The sequence below is a fragment of the Pongo pygmaeus genome, chromosome 4 (assembly GCF_028885625.2).
Source record: "Pongo pygmaeus isolate AG05252 chromosome 4, NHGRI_mPonPyg2-v2.0_pri, whole genome shotgun sequence".
NCBI lineage: Eukaryota > Metazoa > Chordata > Mammalia > Primates > Hominidae > Pongo > Pongo pygmaeus.
In genome coordinates this window covers 17,617,979-17,639,035 of record NC_072377.2, presented here as the reverse complement: position 1 = coordinate 17,639,035, position 21,057 = coordinate 17,617,979, and the positions used below count along the sequence as shown (strand labels likewise).

Sequence of the window (21,057 nt, the reverse complement as noted above, 5' to 3'; positions counted from 1 at the left end):
GAGCTGAGATCATGCCACTGCATTCCAGCCTGGGTGACAGAGCAAGACTCCGTCTCAAAAAAGAAAAAAAAAAAACAGCTGAAGACAGGGTGTAAGATTTAGTCAAGTGTTGATTGATATCAAGTAAGGAAGGGAATTGTGTGGTTTTATTCCCCAACTATTGGATGAACTAAACTGAGCTGACTTCTTACAGGGCTAACATGAGCAAGCACTGAACCAACTATCCTTTCCTACCCATTGATCAGACAGCTGGGAAGTCCTCATGAAGGGAAAGATATTAAAATTTACTGAAGACAACCAAAGTTGAACAGAAAACAGGTGATTAATAACTGACACTCAAAAAGCACATTCCACATATTCTTTGAAAACGCATGGAGTCATATCAATATTTAAATACAGTTCACTATGAGTCATGTTTAAATAGTCATATAATTGATGCCATACATCAGATATTTATCAGAAAGCATGAACCATTCATGGTGCTGGAAAAGAAGATGACAAACTAGGGAAGAGATAGCAGGAGATGAAGGGGAAAAGTAGGTCAGGTTCACATTTGGAATGAATGCAGTGATGCCTCAGTACATTCAGATGAGACTATTTGGGGATCAGGCGAGCATTTTTATCCCAGCTTCCATGGTTTCCACAGAGCACTTGCATCAAATGCTAGACACACAATACTAAAGGTTTCTCCTCACTGTTCTGAAGCTTGAAGTTAGTCTCCATTAACACTTAACTACAGGTTTCATCAAATAAACATCAAATTATTTCCAAGATAAACATCAGTAGGTGTTAGTTGAAAGGGAGGGGAGGGAGGCTCAGCTTCTTCTGTTTCTTTGAAGTTTTATTTTGGTTTCAATAAAAAAAACTCAGATAGCCAGCTACGTAGAATGAATTGACTGAACAGTGACCACTTTTCCTACATAAGACAGCTGAGATGAGGAAGACAACCAAATGAATCTGGAAGATTTCAAAGAAAATGTCCAGTGCTGTACTGAAAAAAAGAGGGCAGTTTAAATAGAAAAAATATATTAATAGAAAGGCACCTAGACAAACAAGTCACAAACCAAATAAAGTGTCAATAGGAGTGCCAATCAAACCGTGCATATCCATCCAAAAGAGAGAAGGCCACTGAGAACAAGAATCCCCCAAATAAGCATTTATGTAATTAAATAGCCTCTTAATACATGTTGTGTTTCATACATGCTTGGCGAACACTGAGAATACAGGTAATCTTACTTTAGAAAGCAATGTCAGGGGGCCGGACACAGTGACAGATGCCTGTAATCCCAGCACTTTGGGAGGCCGAGGTGGGTGGATCACTTGAGGTCAGGAATTCCAGACAAGCCTGGCCAACATGGTGAAATCCTATCTCTACTAAAAATTCAAAAATTAGCCAGGCATGGTGGTGCATGCCTGTAGTCCCAGCTACTCAGGAGGCTGAGGCAGGAGAATCACCTGAATCCAGGAGGTGGAGGTTGCAGTGAGCCACTGCACTACAGCCTGAGTGGCAGAGCGAGACTCCATCACAAAAAAAAAAAAAAAAAAAAGAAAGAAAGCAATGTCAGGGGACACTCACCTAGCAAGAACCAGATTATAGAACCTGTTTAAGCATCTTATTTCCAGAGAACTGTAATGTGTGCAAGCTCAACCATAGATTTAGGCAGTTTTCTATCTTCAAAATAAGCCATACCGGAGTCACTAATGTTAAGAACATGTTCTCAGTCTGTGCTTTAATCCAGAAAAGCATTCTGGGTGAGCTCAGTGAGAGTTCTTTGGGTCCTTCATTAGATAGCCTTATCAACTCTCTTTCTTTTTTTTTGTTTTGTTTTGTTTTGTTTTGAGACGGAGTCTTGCTCTGTCGCCCAGGCTGGAATGCAGTGGCACGATCTCGGCTCACTGCAAGCTCCGCCTCCCGGGTTCTCGCCATTCTCATGCCTCAGCCTCCCGAGTAGCTGGGACTACAGGCGCCCACCACCACGCCCGGCTAATTTTTTATATTTTTAGTAGAGACGGGGTTTCACGTGTTAGCCAGGATGGTCTGGATGTCCTAACCTCGTGATCCGCCCGCCTCGACCTCCCAAAGCGCTGCAATTACAGGCGTGAGCCACCCGCCCAGCCGCCTTATCACCTTTCTTTACAATACCTCCATCAAGAATTCTTGGTTGTTTACTACCCGGTGGGCTGGTAGATTTCATTAGCTTTCAAAGTATACAGAAAAATCTCAGCTTTTGAAAATTCCAGAGGAATGACACAGTAGCACAAGCAGCTTTTTAAATATACAGAATTGTGATTTATTTACATCAAGACTGCCTATTAAGAATTTTTTTCTGAAGATTAGAAGATACCAAGAAAACTACTAAAAACATTTTTTTCCCTTAAGATATGGGTCTAGTTAAGAGTGCATTGCTCACCATATTTGAACCACTCAGCTTTCAGATATCAGGGTCTTCATATCTTTAATTCCTATTATTAAAATATTTCTGGTTTTTTTTTTTTTCAACAATAACATGAAAAATAAACTCTTAGGACCTGCTCTCAGGATATATTCAGTAGCCATCTAACTACACAGGAGAGGATATCAACAAGGAGTGAACATTTTATCAATCAGGAAACCAGCTCTCCACCGAGCGCGGTGGCTCACGCCTGTAATCCCAGCACTTTGGGAGGCAGAGGCAGGCGGATCACCTAAGGTCAGGAGTTCGAGACCAGCCTGACCAACAAGGCGAAACCCCGTCTCTACTAAAAATACAAAAAATTAGCCGGTCATGGTGGCAGGTGCCTGTAATCCCAGCTGCTCCAGAGGCTGAGGCAGGAGAATTGCTTGAACCCAGGAGGCAGAGGCTGCAGTGAGCCGAGATCACGCCATTACACTCCAGCCTGGGCAACAAGAGCAAAACTCCGTCTCAAAAAAAGAAAAGAAAAGAAAAGAAACTCGCTCTCTGGATAACCTGCCCAGGATCCCTACAAATGTAAATACTGGTTTAAATACATGTAATAAGAAATCATTTTTGCTTTTCTCCCCCAAGGTAGAATAGTCTTAAAGACTAAATGCAAGGGTGGAGGTGTCCAATCTTTTGGCTTTCCTGGGCCACACTGGAAGAAGAATTGTCTTGGGCCACACATAAAATACACTAACAACAGCTAATGAGCTAAAAAAGAAAGAAAATAGTCTCATGTTTTAAGAAAGTTTACAAACTGGTGTTGGGCCACATTCAAAGCAGTCCTGGGCAGAGGACTGGACAAGCTTGGACTAAAGCAGTGATTCATAAAGAGCAATTACTCTGGGCCAAGTAGTGTCTGAAGGTCTAGGAAAACAAAAATCAGGCAGAGTTCCTACATCCAAGGAATCTCCCTGTGGGGTCATGAGAAACAATCGTCAATTTCAGTGGTGCTTAGTATAAATCAAGCTGGAGGATGAAGGCTAGAGGAATGATAAAATACTAGTTACCAATCCTGCCTTTCGTTTGTTGACAGATTTCATTTTAAAAAACATCATGGTCAAGAGTCCCAGCTACCTTGGTAAGCTATTTGCAACTCAGGAGTCAAGAGAAAGGAGCACTTTTGAGCAAAAGTAACATCGACATCTGAATAGGGATGTAAGGAAATGTAATTCATATGAAAAAACATAAAGAGCAGGCCGGGAGCGGTGGCTCATGCCTGTAATCCTAGCACTTTGGGAGGCCGAGGCGGGCTGATCACGAGGTCATGAGATCGAGACCATCCTGGCTAACACGGTGAAACCCCGTCTCTACTAAAAATACAAAAAAAATTAGCCTGGCCTGGTGGCGGGCGCCTGTAATCCCAGCTACTCGGGAGGCTGAGGCAGGAGAATGGCGTGAACCTGGGAGGCAAAGCTTTCAGTGAGCCAAGATCGCACCACTGCACTCCAGCCTGGGTGACAGAGCGAGACTCAGTCTCAAAAAAAAAAAAAGAAAAACATAAATAGCAGACGAGAGCAACAGCAATTCTTCCTGTTTCTCAAGCTGAGTGGCCCATCTTAATGCAGTTAGCCTGTCAGGTGAGAGCCCCAGCAGAAGATACTTCCCCAAGGAGTCCGACAGTAACTACAAACACTGTGTTCAAGAGCTAAAGCATATTCTTACTGTGTTTTAAGAACTAGCTACTCTTGGAAATCTTTTCCTTCAGTTTCTAATCCCCAAATACCTGCTTTTTGATGGAAATTTAAGATGTGTAAATCTCTTTTCTATCTAGTGATTAAGACCTTTGAACTAAATGTAGTCAATGCTGAATTCTTCCATATTCTCTACAGTGATATTCACATAAAACTCTTTAAGTAATAGCTAATTGAACTGGAATATCTCACATGGCTTAGTGAGGCAAAAGGGGTGGATCTAGGGACAGATTAAAGAAAAAGAATATAATTGATTGGAGTAGTAAACTTAATGACTATCTGCTGTTTATATCTCTACCGCATGTATCTACAGACCAACATTTGCTTCGCTGTAATTACTGATTTCCTTGTTTGCCTTCACCCATTGTAAGATACTTAAAGGAGATGCGTCTCCCAACTCCATCAATAAACAAACATTAATTCTGCAATATTTTAATGTGGTTTGTATGTTTCCACGTCGCATTCACAAAGTAGAAAAACCTCATGACAGCTGTTCATTTGTATACAAAAAACCAAGTTTGCAACATATTCTTGGCATTTTGAAGCCACTTGAACCACTTTTAGGAAGTTTTATCTGAGAAATACATGAACAAATGCCACTGATCTTTCATTTAAAGAACAAATTCATCACAAAAGCAATTATTTGTACCTTTTAACTACATAATTTTTTTTTTTTTTTTTTACTTATGGCTTCAAATGTGTAAGTGTGTATCTTGCTCATCCAATCCAATAACATATTTATAGAGCAGGAATAGAATAATCTTCATACAGTTGAAGTATGTTGTGTGCCTACAACAGCAGAAGACTGAGACACACACAGACATTTCCTAAAATCGAGAAATGGTAGAGTCTAAACATCTACCAGTCACTCCTTGGGCTTGTTTGTGTTTTCCAGTTGTGTTTTTTTGCTTGTTTTCTTTGATTGTTTGTTTTTGAGACTGAATCTCACTCTGTCGTGCAGGCTGGAGTGCAGTGGCGAGATCTCAACTCACTACAACCTCCACCTCCTGGGTTAAAGCAATTCTTCTGCCTCAGCCTCCTGAATAGCTGAGACAACAGGCATGCGCCACCACGCCCAGCTAATTTTTTTGTATTTTTAGTAGAGACGGGGTTTCACCATGTTAGCCAGGCTGGTGTAGAACTCCTGAACTCAGGCAATCCGTCCGCCTCGGTCTCCCAAAGTGCTGGCATTACAGGCGTGAGCCACTGCGCCCAGCCTGTATTTTCCAGTTTTGAAACCAAAATGACACCATCTCCATCACTAGCAAATCATATCAGAAGGTTGAAAAAAAAAAAAGAAAAGAAAATATCATCTACTTGGAAATACACATCAAAAGGCGTATCAGTCACCTAGTTACTCATCTGTCATAAATTGCTGCTCAACCGTCGATACCGTGTCATTCCAGCTAAGTACACAACCTACAAGATGAGCCAAGGCTTCCAAACAAAACATACAGTAGGTCTGTGAGAAATCATGAGGCAGTATGGTGCATTAGAGACTCGAAACATTAAGATAAAAAATTAATTGCAAACTGCCCTTCCCATTCTACTACCTGACTTAAATAACACTGACATGGCCTTCTGGACTAGATGACCCACAGCCAGCTCCTTCAGCTCTTACCCAGGGAGTATCTGCTGTATGTTAGGGGAGGAACACGAAGAAGGGGAAGGAGATATAGGAGTTTCAGCTGAAGAGGATGCCACTGGCCAATTCATGAGCTGAATTCATTTAAAATGAGACAATCTTCAGACCAAGTATTGATTTAATAAAGTGCCAGGTGTTTATGGCATAGATAATAGAGATGGTATGAGAATGTCTTATATTTCAACCCAGCTCACAGGTATAGACAATAAAGACCCCTACCATCACCTCAACTACAACTATAGTTTTAATATGCAAACCAGAAGCCTATGAAAATAAAAATTTTGCAAATAAAGGATCAACATCCAGAAATGTTTTGGAATGAGTAAATTGTATTGCTAGAACTAGACATGCTTACTGGAACCCTGCATTATTATTTAACTACAGGTTACTTTAGAAATCAATTTCATACCATTGTGAAAAGCTACACACTTTTTTATTTAATAAGAATTTCATCAATAAGAATCAGCAAAAGAAAACTAGACATTGATCTGATGAGAGATCTCAAGATGGACACAAAAATATTTCTAATAATCCTAGTTAAAACCATGATGGCTGTCTCATGTCTCAGAAATGAGACAGCAGAAGGTGAATGTTGACCATCTAAGAGAGGTAAGTGACATGGAAGAGGAGGGGGAGTAAATCACAAATGATGTCTTAGTTGTGCCCCTACCTCCTCCTCCAAAAAAAAAAAAAAGAAAAAGAAAAATCCACGGTGATATTTGCCAAAGGTTTGTTACAAGCTGGTTCCTAGATGTCAAAGTAAAGAAAGGGACAGCATTCTGAAATGTGCCTTATTTGCACAGCATGATGTCACATGGCCACGAAACATGCCCTTCCACGTATCCAGCCCTTTACTGGACCACAGGTTCGGTTAGGTGCTAGAAACTGACGTCCAAAGATGAACAAAGCAAGGTCCTAACCTCGCAGAACTCACGATGCAGAGTAAGTAGTCACAGCGCAGAATTAGAGCTAAATTCATTTTTACTTCATTAGGTTTATAATTGAATAATGTGTAAAGATTTCAAGCCACCTGCTTTTCTAGGGGCCTGATGTTCGCAACTTCACAAAGGCGGTTACTAAAATGCATTCAGTTAAGTTGTTCAATAATGATTGATCCAAAGCAGACCAACAGCATTCAATAATCTAGAAGGACAGACGAGGAGTGTAACCACAATCATCCTCAGCTTTCACTCATCGTGTTGTGTTTCTGAAAGGTTCCCACAATGTAATACTATTTGTCTCCCTCAAATAATACACAGCTTCATTTTTCATTTCAGACTCTACCTTGGGAGGACGCTCAGATGCATGAGCCATCAGTACTCATTACTTGTAATGTCTCAGGGCTTTAGAACAATTACTACTAAGGTTATTGCCTGGAAACAGAATAATTACTGTAATTGGAGTTCATCAGCTATTCATCTTCACAGTAAGCACAACTGATGAGGTGAAATTTTGGCCCATTTATGGAAGTCATCTCAGCTGCCAAAGGCGACGTTCAGAAGACACGTGCTCTCCATGAACATAATGTACTGTAGACAGCCTTCAACACTGAACAGACATGGGGTTGCTTGGTATGGATCCGAAATTGTTATAGGGCACTGTTATGGGTCCACAAAACAGACACATCCCTGCCTCCTGGATGTTTTAATCTAGAGGAGCAGAGACATTACATAATCTCATCAATTCTGGCAAATGCAGGGACAAAAATGCCCAGTGCCAGGAGGTGTGGGAACATCTTTGCAAGAGTGACATTTAAGCTGAGATCTGAACTAGGAGTAACTTCAACAGTGGGGAAAAGAATATTCCAGGCAGAAAAAACAGTAGGCATGAGCTTGGAGCCCTGGGAGACCTGGGAGCCTGTTGGTATGGCTGAAGAGGGTGGGTGAGAGAGTGTGTAGGAACGGAGGTAAGAGACAAAAATAGAAGGTGAACATGCTGACAGCTGGCATTTTATTCCAGGTTTAATGGAGAGTTAGGTCTAAAATCTTAAGCAGAGGAATGTCATGCTTGGATTTAGGAGATTATTAGGGCAGTGATCCACAAGAGGATAGAAGCTTCCACTAGAGTAAAGGCTTCAAGTAGAGGGAAATGGACATATGTGAGTTTCACTACCCAGGAAGGAGGCCATATGGGGAATTCCAGGAGACAAGCCTAGTTTTCTGGCATGATTGGAAGAAGGTGCTATCTACCAGGAAAGTGAGTGCTAAAGGTCCTCAATGACATTGCATTGAAAATAGACACTGCATAAATTTTAAGAGTTTAAATTTTTAAATTCTACAATAACTTACATCCTATGTTTTATGTAGAAAACAATTCACCAGTGAAAGTTGTTATAAAAGACATTAAACAGCATCGTTTCAATTATTTTTAAGACTAGTGGTTTGTTTATCTAGTGTAGTAAAATTAAATTGTTATTCCCAATTTCACTGGGGATTCATGAGGCAATATTTGTATTGCCAGAGTTAACATAATGTGACCTTACACTGGAGCCAGGAAAGCAATAACTGAATTACTTGACAGGGTACGCCTAAAAGTCGTAAACTGTTTTAAAAAGACCCTCTCGGGCTGGGCACAGTGGCCTGTAATCCCAGCACTTTGGGAGGCCAAGGCAGGTGGATCATTTGAGGTCAGGAGTTGGAGACCAGCCTGGCCAACATGACGAAACCCCATCTCCCCTAAAACAGAAGACAAAAATTAGCCAGGCATGGTGGCACACACCTGTAATCCCAGCTACTCGGGAGGCTGAGGCAGGAGAATCGCTTGAACTCGGGAGGCGGAGGTTGCAGTGAACTGAGATCGCACCACTGCACTGCAGCCTGCATCACAGAGCGAGCCCCTGTCTCAAAAAATAAAATAAAATAAAATAATAATAAAAAAGACCATCTCAAAAGGGTTAAGTGTAGACATACCCACATCCACACTTGTTGAGAATGCCCCTCAAAAGAATCCCTGTAAGTATCACTACTTGTTTTATTGCTTGGAAAGGCCCCAAAATTCATTAGCCTTGGTTTCTATAGTCATGGAGGATTTCCATGACTCCCAACACACACTTCCCTTTCCTCAGTGTCCCACTGATTCATAAACTTTCTGTCAAAACCCCCACCACTCTTCCTGCACTTGCTTCTATTCAAGCCCCTGCCTTCTGTCTTCAACCCCAAGTTTCTATCCAGTAAAATCTGTTCCACCGTTAAGAGTCTGTCTAATGAATTCCTAAAAGAAAGCACAGATGCTAGAATAGGATTTTAAAGTGGCCTAGGCATCTGGTCAACTCTTCTGTCTAGAACAAGAAGGGCTCTCTACCATTGCCACTCTGGGTAGGAGATTTTAAAATGAGCTTCCCCAGGATCATTCCATTCTGATTTAGAAAACTCAAGTCTGGGCCAGGTGCGGTGGCTCATGCCTGTAATCCCAGCACTTTGGAGTTCAAGACCAGCCTGGCCAAGATGGTGAAACCCTATCTCTACTAAAAATACAAAAAAATTAGCCGGGCGTGGTGGCACACGCCTATAATCCCAGCTACTCGGGAGGCTGAGGCAGAGAACTGCTTGAACCCAGGAGGCAGAGGTTGCAAGTGAGCCAAGATAGTGCCACTGCACTCCAGCCTGGGTGACAGAGCAAGACTCCATCAAAAAAAAAAAAAAAAAAAAAAACCCAACCCTACCAACATGTAGATCTTGGACTTCCAGCCTCCAGAACTATGAAAAAATATATTTTGGTTAAGTTATCCCATTTGTTATTTTGTTATGGCAGCCTGAGTAGACACAGAAGCAGAGCATTGGTGCCTCCCCAACTTGTGTTAATGCGGGTGCATCTTCCCAGCCTCTCCCAGACTTCCCTTCCTCTTCTCCTGCTCTGTGCTTTCATCCCCTGAACACACAATGAGGAGGGAACAGAGGGGCTCAGAAACAAGAGGTCATTGACTGCTGACCTAGAACAATGCAGTTTTGCTTCCTGTATTGTACTTACCAAAAATTCTGCCCACATAAGGGGAATTTGAACACTTCTTGGAGCAGAAACGAAGGGCTTTCTTTCCCCTCCCCTCAGCCAGGAGCAAGGCTTCACAATTACTATGCTCAAAACGTCCCCAAGTACAGCCATTTCTTCCTTTTCGGAAGGGTTTTCAAACCTTATTTAACAACACATGCCACTGCTCACAGGTGCCTTTTCCTCTCTCAAGCCTGGAACTGTGTAATTAGCTAGGGAAGTAGTTAAATGTGTTATCAGAATCAAATTTAAATGGAAATGTGTCCCCAGCCAATTAAACCTCACACTAACCACAGTGCATGTTAGTGTCCTCAAACATTTGGTTCTATCTGTGGATGCTTTCTCTACCTGGTAAACTATGCAAACAACTGCTAACAGGTCAGGGCTTGCTGGTTTGCCACGCTGTGTGATATCCTAAGAGTTTTTTTTTTTTAAAATAGGTATACAGCCCTGAATTCTCACCGCCTTCCAACAGGAAGCACACTCAACTCAAAACTGGCTTGGGTTTCTTCCACTCCCCTTAGAAACAGCAGTAACATTTTTTGCAGCATTACATCATTCTGGAAGTCTTTGCCCTTTTTCTGAGATTCCTGGCTAGCTCACTGAAGAAAAGACAAAGAATTCCCCTTTAGTCGTATGCTTAGCCAATGTGGATCAATACAGAAATGAGACTCACAGGTAGGAACTACGGGTCTAAAGAAAGCAAGTTAAAGGAATAGTGTGTGTACATGTGTCCCAATCTGCCAACTGGTCCCTCTATCCATCACTTCCTTCTCCCCTTAAATGGCAGTATTTGTTGCTGGAAACAAGGATATGGTCAAAGAATACATTGCTAGTCACAGCATTAAAGTTCAACAGGGTGATTTGATTTAAGCAAGAAGGGCTAATTAACACGGGTTTGGGGTGAGGTGGAGAGATATGAAGCTTGTTGGCTTTTAAATTCACTTCTTTGTTAAATTCACTTTTTAGTTAAATTCCCTGCATTTAACAGTTAGTTAAGTTAAACATAACAACTTAGAAATATTCATAGGACTCCTTTCCCATTAAGAATTCATTTCATTTAATACTACAGTTCTTACCGTAGTGGAACCATGTTACCATTCCATTGGATAGTTACCTCTCTCTGCATTGTGGTCAGTTGAGTTCTCTTATGATGAGCCCCTGTACCTGCCCACCCAGAAAACTTTGGTACAGATGAAATCAAATCCCAAGCTCTCTGTCTGGATAGCAGAAATAAATCCAGTTACAATAGAAAAGTAGAGGTGAATGGAATAAGCCACTTATGTCCTGTTTTTGTCTCTTCTACCAATGAAAGGATAACCAAACCTTCCATGAGACTTTCCATCAGACAATCATTGGGTCAGATGAGGAAAACTAGTAACATGCAGCTGTGAGTCAGAAAAAGAAACACATACCTGGGAAGCATTATCAATCTTGTCTTAACAACCTCCTGAAGAACATTGGTACAAACACTTGTTACTATTTGTCTGAAAACCAAACATTTGAAAATTCTGGAACCAGGTTTCTAAAGTCCAGTTGTGTGAGCCTTGGGAAATCTGAGCTTGGGTTCTCAACAACAGATCACCAGGGCTACTGAGGAAAACCCAGTGCCACAATAAACCTCCTGTCAATAGGGTGGCATTCACCCTGTTTACCTGAGGTTGGGTGATTATGAGAAGCCTTGGGAGGCACTGTCATCACCAATTGTTAACTGAGATTCTTTCTTTCTTCCTTAGAAAAATGAGTTATTGGCCGGGCATGGTGGCTTGCGCCTGTAATCCCAGCACTTTGGGAGGCCAAGGCGAGCAGATCACTTGAGGTTAGGAGTTTGTGACCAGCCTGGCCAACATAGTGAAACCCCGTCTCTACTAAAAAATACAAAAAAATTAGCCGGGCATGGTGGCGGCACCTGTAGCCCCAGCTACTTTGAAGGCTGAGGCAAGAGAATTGCTTGAACCTGGGAGGCGGAGGTTGCAGTGAGCCGAGATTGTGCCACTGCACTCCAGCCTGGGTGACACGGCGAGACTCTGTCAAAAAAATATTATATATATATATATAAATTAGCCGAGCTTGGTGGCGTACACCTGTAGTCCCAGCTACTAGGCACGAGAATCACTTGAACCCAGGAGGCAGAGGTTGTGGTAAGCAGAAATTGCGCCACTGCACTCCAGCCTGGGCAATAGAGTGAGACTGTCTAAAAAAAAAAAAAAGAAAAAGAAAAAAGGATGGGCGCGGTGGCTCATGCCTGTAATCCCAGCACTTTGGGAGGCCAAGGCAGGTGGATCACGAAGTCAGGAGTTCGAGACCAGCCTGACCAACATGGTGAACCCTCGTCTCTACTAAAAATACAAAAAATTAGCTGGGCATGGTGGCGGGTGCCAGTAATCCCAGCTACTCGGGAGGCTGAGGCAGAAGAATCGCTTGAACCCAGGAGGCAGAGGTTGCAGTGAGCTGAGATTGCGCCACTGCACTCCAGCCTGGGCGACAGAGCAAAATGAAAAAAAAAAAAAAAAAGAAAAATGAGTTATTCAGAGAAGATTCCAGGACACTTTATCTAATCATAGTAATAATGGCTATAGTAAATACCCAGGTGATCACCTAACCTCACCCTGCCTTCTGGGTGCATTGCAGAATTAAGGAGTGAGAAATCACTCCAGAACTCTCTGCCTGTCCATCTAAAGTCAATCTGATTTCTCTACATTTTCCTTTTCTCCAATCATCTTACACCTAAGGCAAATACAGACACTGTGATCCTCTACTGAAATAGCTGAAAACATTAGTAAGGGTTAAAGACAGCAAATATTCCTGCAGCCTCTACAGTTTCCAAGGCAAGCTCAGAGAAGGACAGGAGAGCATCCTATGAAGACCCAACAACTCCGAGGAAACCTTTCTTCTCTGTCTCTTTAAGAAAGAGCTAGTTCTCTCTGTCAGTGGATACTGTTTTCCCCCTTTTGATACACTATTTCCCCCATTAGATCTTGTTACTATCTACCTTGGTTATTGTATTAGTCTACATGGTAATGGTGTTTTGAATAGACTGTCAAAGGAAAAATGAAGTGGGTCTTTTCAAAGTCACTTTGCCAAGCAATTCAGGGAACTTGTAATTTAGAAAGCTCAACCAGGAAAAGTTTTTATCTAACATCTATTTCTTCATAAACTTAAAAAAGAAGTATTTTTCTCTAACAGAACCACAGCTTTTCTTTAAAAAGACAAAGAAGTTTTAATTTTGGTTTATTTTAGGAATATATCCACTTCTGAATCTACATAAATGTAATAATTAAAAGCATTAAGAAAATAAAAGTTACCTATTAATCGTGGGTTTCTCTGGAAAATGTAAATTCAAAGCTGCTCTTATTGACCTCAATATATCATTTTAAATGTGAAATTAAAATTGTGTCTCATCAAAAACTAAACTTATCACAGATTATCCAAACACAAATGCACACAGTTTACATTTACTAACATGTTTCAAACATCCCAATAGTATGCTTTAGAAAGTGTTTTAGCATCTTAAGCACTTTACGTTACATATTTTAAGGACTACTTCAGAATCTAACAGATTTTTTAAATCCTCTAAATCACCCCCAAATACTATAAATGGTAATTTTAAATAAAAAAGATTAAACATCCCATTGTATGCAGCTCTCAAACCAATAAGCCAGATAACGCTAGAAATCGGCATAAAAGCTCTCCATCCACCACCTGCCGCAAAAACGTGCACACTGGATCTGCCAAGAGGGCCCCGAGCATTTCAGGGGTGGGTGGGATGCCTGACTGCTCCGTTTGCTCTATAGCCCCCAAATAAGTCTAAAGCCAGCTGGCGTTCTTTTCAAACACATACCCACCATCGCCAGCTCCCCAGCCCCCAACCACTGTGCATTTTGGGAGAAAAACAAGGATTTAATTTAAATTTTAGAAAAACTAAAGTTTAGTTTTATGAAGAAAGTTATTTTAGTGCATGCCATATACTTTTTGGCATATAAAGGAAATCACGTGCACATAATGTAAGAAGCAGAGAGGGGTAAGTTGAGGGGAAGATGGCCTGTGGGTGAAGTGGCAGCAGGTAGTGACTGCAGCGCCCCCCTGGGGCATGTGTGGTGTATTAAAAGGCCGTGTGTGGTGTATTAAAAGGCTGAAGAGGTCTCCTCTGAGGGAGATCGTGAGACGGATATAGGATCCAGACTGGTTGTTGTTTTTTTTCATGGTTCTAGGGTACAAAAAAAAATGGTAGACAAAAATTTTTACGTTGCAGACAGTGAGTAAGAGTGACTCAATTAGACATTCTCTGCTTCTCTCTCAGAAGAGAGGGGCAGCAGGAGTAAGGCTTTAGGGGGAAATAACCTGGGTTTCCACGCAGCCCAAAAGCAGCTCGTGGGACCTTGAGCAACCCACTAACTTCTCTAAGATTCTTTTGAGTTCCAAAATGAGTGTTTAGTCATAAGCTTTTAAACCTTCTGCTCCAAGGGAAGTATTTACAAAGGACTGAGTTTTCGATAGTGGTTAAAAGCAGCCACTGGCTTTCTCTAAATGAATCCTGAGTGGACGCGGAACAAAACAGATTGACAAATTTAGGCAGGACTTGGTTTATTTCTAATCAGGCAACACTAACTACACAGTGGCAGAGGGTCTACTAGAACCTGGTCCGTATCTCAGAGCAAAATTGCAGATAAGTAAGACATTTGGGGTTATGACTTCCATCTGCAATGTCCAAGGAGAAACGTGAAGGTATCAACCAAATCTACATTTATAGTCCTTAGTAAGAGCAACCACAATCATCATACTAGAAAGGAATGACTTAAGGTATTAGCCTCCATTCACTATGACAAGAAGCACCTCTCATCTACAAGCAATTTAACGTAATACTGATGAAATATTACAAGTATACACTGGATCTCTTCCATAAGTAATTTTTCATTGAAGAAGTTAGTATCGCTCTCTCTAAATTAATACTGAAGATGTCAATATGTGAAAAGGTTACCCATTTTATTCAAGAGCCCCCCTTCCCCTTCCCCCCCGCCCCCCGAAGAGTCCGTATTACCTAAGATAAAATGGCCAAGGCTTAGGAGAAGTACAGTGTAGCTCCATCAGACATGGATTGAAATCCTAGGAAACTTTTTAAAAGACATACCACTATATCTAAAATCCCCTTCCTTACAGTGAACACCTGACAGATAAAGTAAAATATATGACTTCCCTCCAGAATCCGTAAGATACAAAAACCTGTTTAAGGAAGCTATTAAACAACAATTTACCCAAAATGAGAGTGAATTCACCTTTGCTCAACAACAAAGTGTCCAGAAAGACAAAAGCAAATCCCTTGGGCATATCCCTGAAGTAAATGTCTGAAATGTTAAGACCAGTTCCAGAATTGATCCACCCCAAATATCTGAAATTCCAAAGACTTTTTTGTTTTGTTGTTCAGAGTTCCTGATTACTAAGGTCCCCACGGGGATAATTCCTTCCAAAGATTTGTCAATAGATCACAACATCTTTACATTCCTACATAATACAACTTTCAGTTTTACTCCAGGTATGGAGGCGGTGGGCATGTGATGCCTGTTTGGCGGGGCAGGTGGAGGTAGTGGGACTAATATGGAATGTAAAATACCTAAGTTGGCTTATCAACCTTAGTACTCATGACTTAGACTTCTTTCAAATGCTAATGATACATCTGATTCGAGACACAACAAAGCTAAGGATTTTCAGGAATCTAAATGAGTTATATCTACACCCCAAGGTCATACAGCTAATCAGGGTGAGTCCAGGTCTCAACATATCAAAGCAGTAATCTTGTCTCTGAAGTTCCAAGGACTTTCATTTTTTCCCTTCAATTAAAAAAAATACAAATTCAGTATGGAGGCTGGGTTGTATTAACCTACCCACTGTGGACTTTTGAAACTTAGTCCACATGAACTACTGACGTATTTAGGGTATTCCTAACCACACCTGGAGGACTTTTCTAAACCACAGACTTCTATATTCTACCTACTGAGCAAGGCACCACCATTAGCCTGTCTTGCAATAATGGTCTCTTTGAAACAAACATATGAATAGCTATAGATGAAGGATGCAGTAAAGAAAACTGATATTCTCACTCCTTTACAGTGACTGGTTAAAAAGATGCACTGAATATAAGGAGGCATTGTCCTAAGTGCATGACAATTTTGTTTAATACTTACAGTAACCGTGTATCACAATTCCCATTTTCTAAATAAAATTGAGGCACAGAGAAGGTAAGCAATTTACCAAAGATCATACAACCAGTAAATGGCTGAGAGAAGATTCGAACCTGGTGCTGTGGCTCCAAAGTCCATCCCCACCATGCCTAACCCTCCAAATCATGCTTTCTAAATATTATACTCCCTACACAACGTACAAATTGCTGAAATATCTACTTCAAACAGAAGTTCAAAACACAAACCAGTGAAGTCCAGTCCTGCCTCCTTCAAAACGAACCAAAAAAAAAAAGTTTATAAAATGCTTAAGTGATAAGGGGAAAATATTGTGTAAATGCTTTGCTTTCTCCACTGCACACCATTTTCCTATATTATCCTCAAGTGTTTCCTTATGCCCTGGGCCCCTGTGGTGCTTGCAGATGGTTTCTATTTCTAAATCTCTAAAGCTTTCAGGAATGTATTCCTAGACTTCCAAGCCTGCTCAATCACCACCTCTCAGCACTGAAGGCCTTGTTGAGTCAAAAAATCTCAGCTTTCCCTGTTTTTGTTCAAAAATGTACTGAGTATGGAAAGTCTGTAAAACATTAAGAAATAATTTTTTATGTTATTTAAATCCTTAGGGTGCAGAAGAAAAACACACTATTTCATTCTCTCTGCCTCCCATTTCATCCCACTTCTGACTTCTAGAGGGAAAAGGAGAATGCTGTTTTAATCACACTGCTTCCTTCTTAGGCTTGTGGCTCCTCAAAATTACAACTGAACTACATTCTGGTGAGAAATGGACCCTGTATGGTTGATTTTTACTCTTGAGAGCATTTACCAGACATCTGTTCTCATGTGACACTTACCTAGACGTCTGCCTCAAAGGCTGTGGCTGGAAAGGCATTTCACAAAAGCCTTCCTTTGGCAGGCTGGGCACTGCTGTGGTTTCAAGACTACCCTTGTATTTTCTCAAGAGAACTTAAATGCCACCTCTTAAGTTACATAAGTATAAGCAGACCTGGGGAATTCAAGGAAGGTGGCCATCTTGATATCATGAAATATACTTTCAGGCTAATTCCTATACAATACAGAATTACAAATATCTACAAACACAAGGACAGAAAATAGGAACCATGATATTTGGTCCCCTTTAGGATTGAGACATCCTACTTCTAACTTAATACTCCTGGGGTCCCCCGGGCTTCATTAATCAAGCTGGAACAAAAATACAGCTGAATATACTGAAATTAGTTAGTGATGTCAATTACACTGGAAGTGTTGATTGACACTTTCAGTTGCTGAAAACACTTTCAGTGTAATTGATATCACTAATGGAGACTGAGAGGTTGAGGAGCCCTTCAGAGCCAGCCATTCCACACTTAGTCATTTTTAGATATCATATGTAGTTCTTATTATAACCCCAAAATAGGAATTATTAGATTCTTCAAATCCAGTGTCTTTACATGATATCCTGAGAAACCACTCCAAAAACATTACCCCAAAACACATAAAGAGTACTTTATCTTTCAAAGTATTCTATTTGCAACCTCACAGTTACTTCCTAATATTTGTCCACTATAATTAAGCCAAAGAAAAAAGCTCGTGTTCACTGGCTTATCTAATGTCTTAAGAAATACAATAAATCTAAAGGATTAGATATAATTAGAGAAAATTTGATATAACAATACCTACTCAGTGTTTTTCCCCAGCAGTTACCTGGTTTCCAGGGTACCAGCTAAGACCATCATTAAGAAGAGAAAGAAGATGTGAAATAAGTAGGTACAAACTACATTAAGATAAAGGTCTGGACAAATCAAAGCATTTCTTTCAATAGAATCACATACCAAGGGCAATTGCTTCTGACAAATAATAGTTCACAGGTCTTTTTGGATATTAAAAAAAAACATTTACAAGAGATCACAAAAATAAGACAGAACAATTTCATAAATCTTTTATTTAGTAGGCATTGTTTATTCCAGCTTGTAAAGTTCAGTAGTGTTTGATGTAAGTTTTTAAGCCTGTGGATGAACGTCTTAGCTTAATGCTCCAGGTACACTGGGATAAATGGGAAGTGAGCTTACTAATAGACTTGCTAGGCTTTCCCTTTCAAACACATATTTAGAAAGACGGAAATTGATTATGTTCCAAAGACCAGTATCAAAGCACTATAAAATAATATTCCATACCAACCAGTTTGATTTCAAGTTAATCATAAGATTTTAGAGTGTGTATAAACAAGTATGTATATGTGTGCATGTGTATATACATGACACCTTGTTTTTAAAAATGGGTATGGATTTTGCAATTTTTACAAAACTTCCGTGAATAACACAGACATCCATTTTAGAGTGATCAAATCTCCCCCAAATGAAAGTTTCTCTCTGATGTCATACTCCGCTTGACCATGGAATGAAAATGGCTTCAAAGTGTTCTTAATTGTGAAATTAAAAAATAAAGAGACAGAACGCATCATCTCTTGCACCATAAGATCCAGGAGGATTATGGATCCTAGTAAATCCAGGATTATGAAGAGGCCTCCAAGGATAGACAGCCTAAATGTTTAGGGCTCTCCCATTGGACCTTTAAACTAGGGTGATGTGGGGAGATAAGGTTCTCTTCTACACGTCACAATGGCAGACCGAGTACCAGTTAAAGAACAGAAATGCCACTGTCATTGTTGGTGCATTTTATCAAAAGGCTCAATTTCTCTACCTGCTAAAGCCTGGCAAAAAAGCTAGCTGGCTAAAAGAATAAGCGAACTGATAGAAATTTTTTAATTCTCTAATAATTTTTAAAAATCGATTTAAATATTATCTCACTCAAAAACCTAAGATTTACTGAATTTGGGACATGCTGGTGTATATTCGCTATTGAATTTGTTCTATATTCCAACATACCCCTCGCCAAAAACACAACCTAAAGGAAAAAAGAAAGAACGTAGCTCTCTAAATCATAATAAACTACTCAATACTAAGGAATACAGAGGGTACAATCCATGCCACCTAGAAGACAGCTAGACAGCCACCCTAGCCAGTAGATGGGCCCTGATATATTAAACGTGGTCAATATCAAGTTCTCATCAAAAAGGACAAAAGAGATGATTTCCATTGCTGCCACGCGTTATTCCAACAGGATGTACTGACAGTACTTAAGCATAAAACCCTATTAAACATAACCTACCACTGCAAAAAATATCATATTTGGCTCCTATTTGATATACACAATAAGTCCCTTTTTGTGTGGTAAAAACAAACTACCTGAAAATAAATCTAAATGGCCATAACCTGGAAAATAGATCATCTGAAAGAAAATCAGCCATCAAAGGTATATCATGGCTTCTGTTAGGTAATGGGGAAAAAGGAATCATTGCGAACCTAATCAACCAGCTTCACCCCAACGACTGCCTTCTTTCTCCCCCCATCAGTAGATTTCCATCTGGACGCCATTCGCCTTTTGGAATCCTTAATGAAACAATGAGGTCGGAGTCCAGAGAAAACAGAAAGGGTTAGGATCCTGACAAGGTAATCATTTTCTTCTCTCCGGTTTTTGTAGGCCATCTTGTTCGAATAAACGCCAAGATGTCTTAATTTTCCCCAAGTGGTGTCACTGGAGGCAACGCCCACTGACAGTTTTGAGGCTACCTTCCCTTAATCAAATGACCAAAAAAGATCTGTCAAACGGTTAATTGATGCAAATTAAGAAAACCACCCTCACTGCAGTAAGATATGTTACAGGAAAAAGAACAATGAACAGCACTAGAAAGGAAAATAGCAGTGTGCGGGTACAAAATATTTAATCCACAATTTGCCTTCATCATCATCAAGGCAAATCTTAATTTTGGTCAACTGAAATCAGCAAGAAAGCAAAAAATGAGAGACAGCCTGGAAAAGAAGAAACACACACACAGGCGGGAAAAACTGTCATTGGTGTCCAAGGGTTTCCCGCAACATTTAGGGCAAACGCCTTTGTTCCTCGGCTCGGGAGGGGAGTGGGTGGCTGGATGATGGAGATGGGATGGGGCTGCCGGGCCCTCCACACCCTGCTCTCCGGCGCATGCGCGAGGCCAAGACAAAGGAATAGGTAATTACAGTCCCGATTCATTCATTTTGCCCGCAGTATACTGGGGGTCTGTTGGCCCGGGCTGTAATCCCGGGAGGTGGGGGTGGAGGGTCGGTCCATAACCCTATAGCAGAAGGCCATTTCGATGCTAGTGTTGGGTTTTAGCCCGCCCCACAGTGCGAGTGGCCGCGGGGGAGACAGAGGTGTGTCAACCCTGTACAAGGTACTAAAAAATGCACCCATGTGCGCTGTGCTAATTTCAGCAGAGTGAGAATTACACGGGCAAGGGCTGTCCACTGAGTTCGTTTCAAGGCGGAAATGTCTCTGGGGACGAAGATAAGGAGCCTGGCCAAGCGTTCGATGAATATTCATGAAAAGAATGCGGTTAGCAGCCGCGCATTGTGTGTGCGATCGGATCCAGGATTCCGCAATTTTTATTTTTCTGGAAATAGAGGGGGGACAGGGGCGGGGGGAGCAGGAACCGGGCGCCAGGTTTCAGCTTTAGCGCTTTGGGCAAAAGCTGCTCAACCCCAACCCTACGCTCCCAGCGGGACTGAGCCCAGTTAGGGCCGCGCGCTGTCAGGTTCAAGCCCACACCCCCCGGGCCGGGGCCGGGGCCGAGGCCGGGGCCCAGGGCGGAGGCGCCTGGCGCATTCTTGGAACCAAAGGCTCGAAAAAACAAACCGCTCCGAGGCAGCCCACGGGTTCGTGGGAAGGCAATTCCGCCACGGACGAGGCTGGGGCTCCGATCTGCTTGGGAGGTGCTTCTGAGTGCACGTCGCCGTGTGAACCTCGTATTCCTTGGCCCCAGAACCAAGATCCAGGAGTCCCATGGGTCGAGAAAACCCGTTTGCCAAAGGAAAAAGCCACCCACTTCCTTCTGATCGGGTCAGATTCCCCATCTTCTTTCTCCCCGGACTCCCGCCCCACCCCACCCCCACCCTCCATCTTTGGCTGCTGAGCCCCTCGCCCCGAGCGCTTTCTCCCAGGCTGGTAAGGGCTCCGATGACGGAAGCGCTCCCTTCAGCCCACAGAACCGTCTCCCCGGGACTCAACGCACTGAGGGGGTTTCGCATTCG

General features: G+C 41.6%; 1 protein-coding gene across 1 annotated transcript in view; it reads right to left on the bottom strand.

Annotated features, from left to right (window-relative positions):
- Positions 1 to 21,057, bottom strand: part of BASP1 (brain abundant membrane attached signal protein 1) — a 58,973-nt gene that overhangs the window by 37,373 nt on the left and 543 nt on the right. The gene's annotated exons all lie outside the window — the stretch shown is intronic.